At 45.5% G+C, this 8,871-nt stretch overlaps 1 non-coding gene across 1 annotated transcript; it reads left to right on the top strand.

The window, feature by feature from the left end:
• The first annotated feature begins 7,101 nt into the window (after window positions 1-7,101).
• Window positions 7,102-7,174, top strand: TRNAR-UCG (transfer RNA arginine (anticodon UCG)). Its single transcript has one exon. It is a non-coding gene; the product is annotated as a tRNA-Arg (tRNA).
• The last annotated feature ends 1,697 nt before the right edge of the window (window positions 7,175-8,871 follow it).

Raw genomic sequence — 8,871 nt, 5'->3', positions numbered from 1 at the left:
CTCGAAGTGATTTGCATAACCTTAAAAAGAATGTTGGGTATCCTGTCTGTATTTTTGTAGCAAATGCGGGCGAACTGTACACTTTACTGTGTGTCGCTTGGTCACTGTGTATGCTTTATCTCTCCAGCTCAAGTAATATATCGATAACAAAACCGCTTGTTGAAATGTCTTCGAGCGGGTAAGGAACACAGTATGAAGGGGGCACGGTTCACGTTATCACGCTTTTCGTATTTTAGCTTCTCATCAACCTCCTCATCTCGCCCATCAAAATTTTCAAAAGAATACCCAAACTTGTAGCGTTTGATGGGGCTGCGGACGCTGCCATTTTATTTTTATATAGCTTGTGAGTGATAACGTACGATGTAGAGCCTTTGTGAAAAATAATGAGCCAAAGTGGTTTCCTTCTGCTATTTATTAGCCCTGTAATACCGCTCTCGTAGCACCAATTAAGGTCCACAATTCTGGATAAGTGATGAATACAGTCCATTTTAGCTCGCAAGCGTCACAGCAACACCCCGACGCAAATCGCTTGAGATCTTAAGTTTTTGATGGAGTCGACGCATAAGAAGAGCCACAAGACCTGCCAGTGCTGTAGCATAAAGTTTGTCTTTCACGTAGTGAGCAAGCTGCAAAGCCCTACCTTTCTGAGGACAAGCAGGCATCAAGTCTGCCTTTTTCATTTTGGACTAGCTGTTCTTAAGCACAGCCAGCACGCTGCACCTTTGCCTTTTTGCTATATTGTGTTGTGTGGTTTCTGTGCGCTCTTTTTTTCTATGCATTATTTCGGTTAACCCCAGGCGTGACTCGCGACTTCATTGCTGTGTATATGTCACTTCTTCCTTCTTCATCAGCATTGTGCGCTGTGTTTTTGCCATAGATCCTTACTTACCCACTGGCCCGGTGTGTCATACTTCACCAGCTTCTTGGCTTCTGCCAACTCTAGCGATGTGTGCGTTGTCTGTGTTCTCTCTGTATTTGTTACAATTTATTTGTAAGGCGAGATGCATTTGTTGTCTACCTTTGTCATATTGTGCTTTTTATATTCTCAGACTCTACCTTGCCTTTGAATAAAACATTGCGGATACTCTGTCTCTTTGACTGATATATACATTGATCACTTGTTCCAAAAGAAAAACACAAGCGCGATGAATAAAACCGTAACTAGTGAATTATAATTACCTGCATCTCTTTTTATTATAACTTAATCGAAATAAAAATCACGTCACGACCAATTCGCACGAACCACTGAACAAAACAAAACAAGGAATCGCTAAATCAAAACGACCTACAAAAACTATCCATTTGGGCGATGAAAAGTGGTCTGAAATCATGAACTTTCGTCATAGCCAAACGTCGGTTACGCAAAGTAATTCACAATTTGCGCCAGTGAAACCGAAACAGGAGGCGCACGCCACTTGCTCTCACCAACCACCAGTTGTGCTAGGGTCGATTGGGCCGCTGGGGTCTACGGGAGTGTCCACTCTTAGCCTTTTTTTATTTCTCTATGGTCTTATGATGATCTTGTAGTCACCTCGGGGCAGTGGAGGCATCCGGCTTAATCTTGTTACTTGACTCAGGCATTGCTCACGCCGTTTCCTGCTGTTATTCACTCGTTGAGAATCCGCACCGGGTTCTAGTGATTGCCCGCGGGTCGACTTCTTTGATCCTACGGTGCTCCATCCTGTACATTCTTCAAATTCTTCTCGAGAAATGGGTTCTCCCTCCACAGTGACCTCCATTTCTTCTCAAAATGTCGGACGCGTCAAACGCGCCGACCGGCGTTTCTTGGTGCCCACAGAGCTAGGCCGGCATGGGCAGCAGCGTCTCTGGCAGCTGCGCTGCCGGTGGCTTGGCAGGCGTTAGGCCTATCTCTCTCGCCAGCGTGGTTGACAAAAATGCGTCAGGAAAGGTGTCAAAATTCAAGTCCCCACCTGCAACTTGGTGCCGGGCGATTCCTGATGACAAGCTAAATACGCGGGTACCAAAGTCTTGTGGGCTTCTAGGTGCCTTCCACTGCAAAACATTCGTTGAAACCAGAGCCGACACGACGCGCGTCCACTCACCGTCAAACTATCACTCCGTCTCGCTTTAGTGGAGGGCTCCGGAAATTTAGACCACCTGTGGTTGTTTAACGTGCACCCAAATCTGAGCGCACGGGCCTACAACATTTCCGCCTCTATCGGAAATACAGCCGCCGTATCCGGGATTCGATCCCGAGACCTGCGGTTCAGCAGCCGAGTACCTTAGCCACTAGACCACCGCGGCGGGGACTTGGGAACTCAGTGCATTGTTGCATTTTAATGCAGATTGCTCTAAAACAGTGATAAGTGTCATTGCAAGTGCCTTTCTGTAATAAAGATTGATATGTTATCTGTTATATAACACTCTTTTTTTTTATCTGGGGCAGCTTCTTTTTTGCTCCTCCAAAACAGTACGCCGGGAACCTCATGAACAAATATAGTTCTAGGAATGCCCCACCACTTCTTCGTCGAAAGACATTAAAGCATGTTTCAGTGGCTTCTAAGGCACGGTGGAATATCGGGCAACGAACATGCCGATGCAGCGGCTCAATCTGCACACGAAGACAGTGTACAAGAATGTATCCTATCCTTAAAGATTGATGCTGCTATGAAAATACGAGATATTGCTGAGTGTGGTTTAATGTACGTCGTTTTCACCAAATCGCTTGCCTTGCGAATCGGCATGGAAGACAGTGATGCTTGCGATCATTGCGACAGCGATGAAACGATAGAGCACGTTCTTTGTCGCTGCCCTCGCTATAAAGCTTGCCGAGGCTGCCGCTCGCTGCTGCGTTTGCCCGCCTTGATGACACACCCTTATGAGATCAATCCATGCTGCAATGCGGACACGATCCTTTTTCGCACTAAAAATCAGTCAAAGCCTTATTGAACTCTTTGCGTGGTAGTGACCCATTGAATACCCCCCCCCCGCCTAACATACACACACCTCTAGTTATTTTTTTTTGTTCGTTGGTCTGCTTTTTCTCTGCGCTTTCCTTCTCCTCTTTTTTCCCTCCATTCCTTCTACCCTCAGATCAGGGTAGCAAACGGGTGCTACAATTCTGGTTGACCTATCTGTCTTTCTCTCAATTTGTTCTCTTTTTTCCCCTTTGCTGCCAAGGTAACTCAAACAAAAACAACATTGCTACACCATAGCAAAGTCGATGTTGCATTAAAAATAAGCTATTGTCATCACCATCATCAGCCTGACTACGTCCACTACAGGGCAAAGGCCTCTCCCATGACCCGCCAATCAACCCGGCTTTGTGCTTTCTGCTGCCACGCTATACCTGACTATTGCACTTTACTTTGGTTTTACGCTTACTGATTTTCAGACCTGCTTTCCGTGTCCAGTTCAGTAATCATGAGCTGTAATTCATCCAATGAGTTACTCATCAACGCATATGTCATCAGCGAATCGCCGGTTAGTAATAATAATCTTCATTAACTCTTATCTCTAACTCTTGCCAATCTAGGGCCCTAAAAACTTCCTGTAAACAGGCAGTGAATAGCATAGGAGAGATCCTGACTCCCGGCAACGATCTCTCACTATCGTTTTAAACTTTAAAATATTCAACGACTCTAAAGAAAATAAAGCTGTTAAAACTAAGTACTATAGGCAGATATTTTCTGACCGTTCCATACAAGTTTTTTTTTACAGAATATATGAAACATCACACAATGATTATGTAGCGATGGTTCATTGCCATGTCTGTAATTGTAACAGACAGCTTTTAGGGTGCTTTGAAAATTCGAGTTAATTCGAACGACCTTCAAAAGTCAAGGCTAAGTGCGAACATCAACACAGCTTCATCGCACTGTATGGCTTGGTCAAAATGACTGCAGGTGTTTCATCTTTGTCAGCAGTAATCATCACATCACCTACGGAAACGAAAGAGCCCGTGTTGTAGTAGACCAACTTTATGTCCTATAGTTTTGGGAAGACCCTTGATTAGTACCTCAGTTCCCCTTCAATGAGTCATATCTTCCCCTCGGAGACAGAAGTAGAAGCACGGGATATGAAACTTCACCATTCTGGCTGCCGCACCACCATGCCGCATCGCGCGCAAAATGGCACTGTCTGTTTCGCACTTGAGACGGGACTCATCGTTGTTGTCGTGTAAACGTAGCTGGCTACATGGGTACCACGAAGGGAGTAAAGAGTTCATTCCTTCTGCGTGTCAGCGCAAAAAACCGCGGCATGTGAGTACCCCGTTGACTGCTCTTTTCATCGAAGGCGGCCTCCGAGATGTTGTTTACATGCGTGACACCCCGAAAGCGCTCGTCTTGTGCCCTTCCTTTACTCTGACTTTGCGCTGTTTACCTTGACAAGCTATGAATTGTTACCAACTTGCACAGTTTTCAATATTACCTCGAAAAAAATACCCTCTTTTTGTTGAAAAGGTATGCTGGGAGAGTGCTCTCGCAAGAATCGCGGCAGCCAACAAAAACTCATGACGCAGCTGGCAGTTGTTTCTTTTCCAGAAAACCAGAAGCACGTTTCGTTCGCGGTGCCGTGACGCGTACTTTGAAATTGACTTTAAATATGTTCTAGGCTATATTATCCGTTGACACATTTTAGATCGCGTTTGTGTGCCCACACAAGTCTGTGTGTCCCACGAGCTATCTCGCCTTAAAAATTTTAGTGTCAGTACCTCTAATCGTACGTTGCAGCTTTGAAAAATTGGTACCTTTGTCACGTAGCGTTACTGTTCCCACAAGTTGATTGCCAATAAAATTGTACTGTCCCTTTGTTTAATTTCGACACTTTTCTTCGAAAGCTGGACAATAATTACGAGGGAACCAGCACTGGAGTTTCTACGACCACCCTAGCGGTCAAAGCGCGCACTTCTCAGCTGCTCCCGCAGATGAAAGTGGCGGCTGGTAGGGGCGGTGCGTGCGCGCATCGCCGTAAGAAAACCAAAGGACGCTGGTGGTACTGCTGAGTATTCAAGTGCAACAATATATAAATAGAGGGGGGAGTAAAGGGAGGACAAAGAAAGAGCCCAAGTAACCACGGATATCCGCTGGCTGTTCATAATGAATACAAATGTCAGGCCATATGGATATTCAACACGGATAGCCAATGAACGTACTGTGAAAGTCCATGTCCCGTGCGACTGTTTTACGGACGTCTGAACTGGATGTACGACCGGACATTAGAGAGTTATAGTATACCGGGCTTACCGTGATACAGGGCGTACCGTGATACCGAAATCGAAGTTCGCATGCGCAGATACGTACGTTACGCGTACTGCTTACCGTACGCACGGTGTTTTTCGGATTTAAGGTAGCGTAGGTGCACGTAGTGTACGTAAACATGGCGGCGCCCTCGGACGCCCGCTTCGAAGTGATTTTGGCAGTAGTTGTTGAAAGATTCTCCTTGTTAGCAGCAAACGACTTTTCAAAGTGGCTTCACTTGCCTTCAGTTAGCTTCGATGACTCAGTATTACGGATAAGTTGGCTTAGTTTTTGAGATAACTTCCCATTTCGAACGCGCCCAGGCCTAACTACAAGATCAATGTAAACAAATCGGCAACGTAGATGTTTTCGCGTTTTGTACGTGGTTCATATTTATTTACTTTTATTATCACAAAAATAAACCTCTAACACTGCTTCGCGCGCTGGTATAGGCAAACATTCTCGTTTTCTTTTAATTTTCACTTTTTAACTTATTAACCATCTAATAGGTGGCGCCACCATCCCACTTGGGGGCACGTCAACCACGTAAGCGCTATTTCGTTAAACTATAAGATGCTGCCTACAACAGACGTTTGCTGCACGGTAGCGCTATTCCCTTAACCTACGCTATCACGCTAACGCTAAACTATAACTGTCTATTGGAGAGGTATAGTATACCGGGTGTAACGTGATACCAGAACCGAAGTGCGCATGCGCAGATACGTACGTCACCTGTACCACTTCCTATACACGCGGTATTTTTCAGATTTAGGGTTACCGTGGTATCGTAAATCTACGTTGTGTACGTAAACATGGGGGGGGGGGGGGCTCTCGGACACCCGCGTCGAATTGATTTTGGCGTAGTTGTTGAAAGATTCACTTTGTTCGCAGCAAACGACTGCTAAAAATGGCTTCGCTTGCCTTCAGTTAGCTTCGATGACCGAGTATTACGGATAAGCTGGCGTAGTTTTTGAGATTACTTCCCATTTCGAATGCGTCTAGGCCTAACTACAAGATCGATGTAAACAAATCAGCAACATGAACGTTTTCACGTTTGGTACTTGGTTCATATTTATTTACTTTTAATATCACTGAAATAAACTTGTAATAATGCTTCGCGCGGTTGCATAGGCAAACATTCTCGTTTTCTTTTCATTTTCACTGTTTAACTTATTACCATATAATAGGTGGCGCCACCATCCCAGCTGGGGCAAGACGCTGCCCACAACGAACGTTTGCTGCACGGTAACGCCATTCCCTTAACCTACGCTAGGGTGGCTCCCTACCACCCTACCTACGCTATCAAGCTAACGCTAAACTATAATAACTCTCTACGTTTATAACGTTGACTGCTTGTCCATATAAGGATATGTGTATTTGCACTTCAAATATTGTAAAATTAGAATGTAGTGAAAATCTACATAAATCTGCCGAATCCCGGGTGACAATCTTGTAGAGTTTCATTAAAAGTGCTACTATAAATTTCATTCAAACTTTAGCACACGCATTTGATCCCAGGATGCCAAATAATTTTGCTTCATGTGGCAAAACAATCTGAATGATTCAATATGTGTATCGCGTGTCATAAAATAACAATGTATTTAGCATTATTATTATCGCATTTGGATCGAGCGCGTCATAGCAGTCATCATGTAGGCAAACTTCCATGTACCAGCCTCGACACTTCTCTACAAGCAGTGCACCGCATTTGCTGAGATTCCTGGAACATACACGTCATGCTGGTCATGTTCCTCCGGATGTTTTGGGAGAAAAAGCGCGCCATTGTGCCTATTGTCCCGAAACCTGCTTGACCAGTGGCGCACAGAGGGAAAGAGCGCGAGAAAGGAGGGTGTTCGTGTAGCGTCCCATGTATGTATGCTCAGCCGGTCTCCGTGTCCCGGTCCGCGTGGCCTAATGGATAAGGCGTCTGACTTCGGATCAGAAGATTGCAGGTTCGAGTCCTGTCGCGGACGAATAATTTTTTTAGGCACTGCGCCGTGCTCCCGACCTGGTTGCAGAAATTAGGTGCCTTTTCTCATCTTTTAGCACCACCACGAGCCGGTCTCCAAGGCTCCGAGCGGCAGAAGGCAGACTTTTTTTTCTAGTGCGCCCGTGTGGACATCAACAGAAATATGCGAAGTTACGAAAGATGACTCTTCTACAAGAAACACCGCAACGTGGCACGAGCCCACCACTGTTTTCGGCAGATATTACCACGGCAAGCAGCAGCAACCACACACAATGTGGTTCTAAGAGAGAAAGGAAGAGAAAAGTGAGCCCCGTAACTGACTGCTTCAGCGAGCGACACCTCAACAGTAGCTCACAAGGGATGGGGGTGAGGAGGGATTAAAAGGATAGGAATAAAGGTGCTGAGAGAGAGAAAAAAAGAGATGAGGTAATCCAGAGAGCAACGACATATCGAGGGGATAGGAGAGATAGGAAAGATGGAAACATGGTCACAGGAGTCCGAAGACGGGGCACCACTTGCGAGAGCTCTTGTCGGCGTCAGCAGATGGCGTAGAGCAAGTCCTGTCATTCACAGATACACTGTCGTCGGAGGTCGGCGTCAGGAGATGACGTAGGGCGAGCCCAGTCGGCCAGAGCTACGCTGACGTCGGAAATCGCGAGGGCACAACCAGTCGGCACGGAATCCAGCGAGCGAGTCCCCACAGCAACCCCGCTCACTCGCACTGCACATATAAGGCCACGTGTTACATATCTGTTCTTTACGTCTCATATCAAACGTTTGTCTATTCTTATCACGCGTTAACTATTGCCATGAAGTGAAACCTTGCCTGGCATATCAGTTTGTTCGCACTAATAGGTGGGTTACTACATTGCTCTTCTACAATGAAATCTCGTTCGTTCAACAACCATTATTTAAAAAATTGAATGATTTGAACTTGTTCCCTGGTCCTGGCTAGCATATACATTGTTTAATAGCACCAAACCCAATTTAATTCATTCATATTTGACTGCAGCACAGTTAATTCGGATGATTTGAAGAGAGTGCTGCCCATACTTGGCAAGACAACATGTACATGATGTCTCGGTTAAAGATTAAAAAACTGCATAAACTCCACATGAGCACTAGTTAAGTACTGGCGAGTTTTTCATCATTAGGGTACTAACGAATTTTTTTTTACATTGTTGACTTTTTAAAACACCTAGTACACCGAAAGCTGTTAAGAGATCACAACTCAGGTCACGTGCAGTTGTCCGCCGCCAGTGTCCGTAACCACATCGCACAAAAACAAAAACAAAAAAACCTAGCACCAATGACACAGTGGGGCTCTCTCGAACCCAGGCCTACTCGGTGCCAGCCCAGCGTTCTACCAATGAGTCACACCGGTACTTGGGACTCGTTGGCAAACTTGCCGTAGGCAGGCTTGATCCCGTTAATACGACTTATAAAGCGTTCTCAAACAGCAAAAGAACAACCAGTCGTCGCACAATGCGAATAGCGTAACGAGTGGGTCGTCCAATGCTCCAATCGATTACAAAAGGTTGTTCTTGTTCCCCTATTAACTGTGGCGCATACCCACTTCAGCCATAATTCCTTGTCATCAGCCACTGCATGAACAGTTGGCACAAAATTCCTTGCGAGTGTTTAGTGGATACCAAGCTTCTCAGAGGAATGATAAAAAATAGTATAGCGAATACCAGCCTA

This window comes from Rhipicephalus microplus, chromosome 5 (assembly GCF_043290135.1).
Source record: "Rhipicephalus microplus isolate Deutch F79 chromosome 5, USDA_Rmic, whole genome shotgun sequence".
In the NCBI taxonomy this organism is placed as follows: Eukaryota; Metazoa; Arthropoda; class Arachnida; order Ixodida; family Ixodidae; genus Rhipicephalus; species Rhipicephalus microplus.
This window is presented reverse-complemented; position numbering and strand designations above follow the sequence as displayed.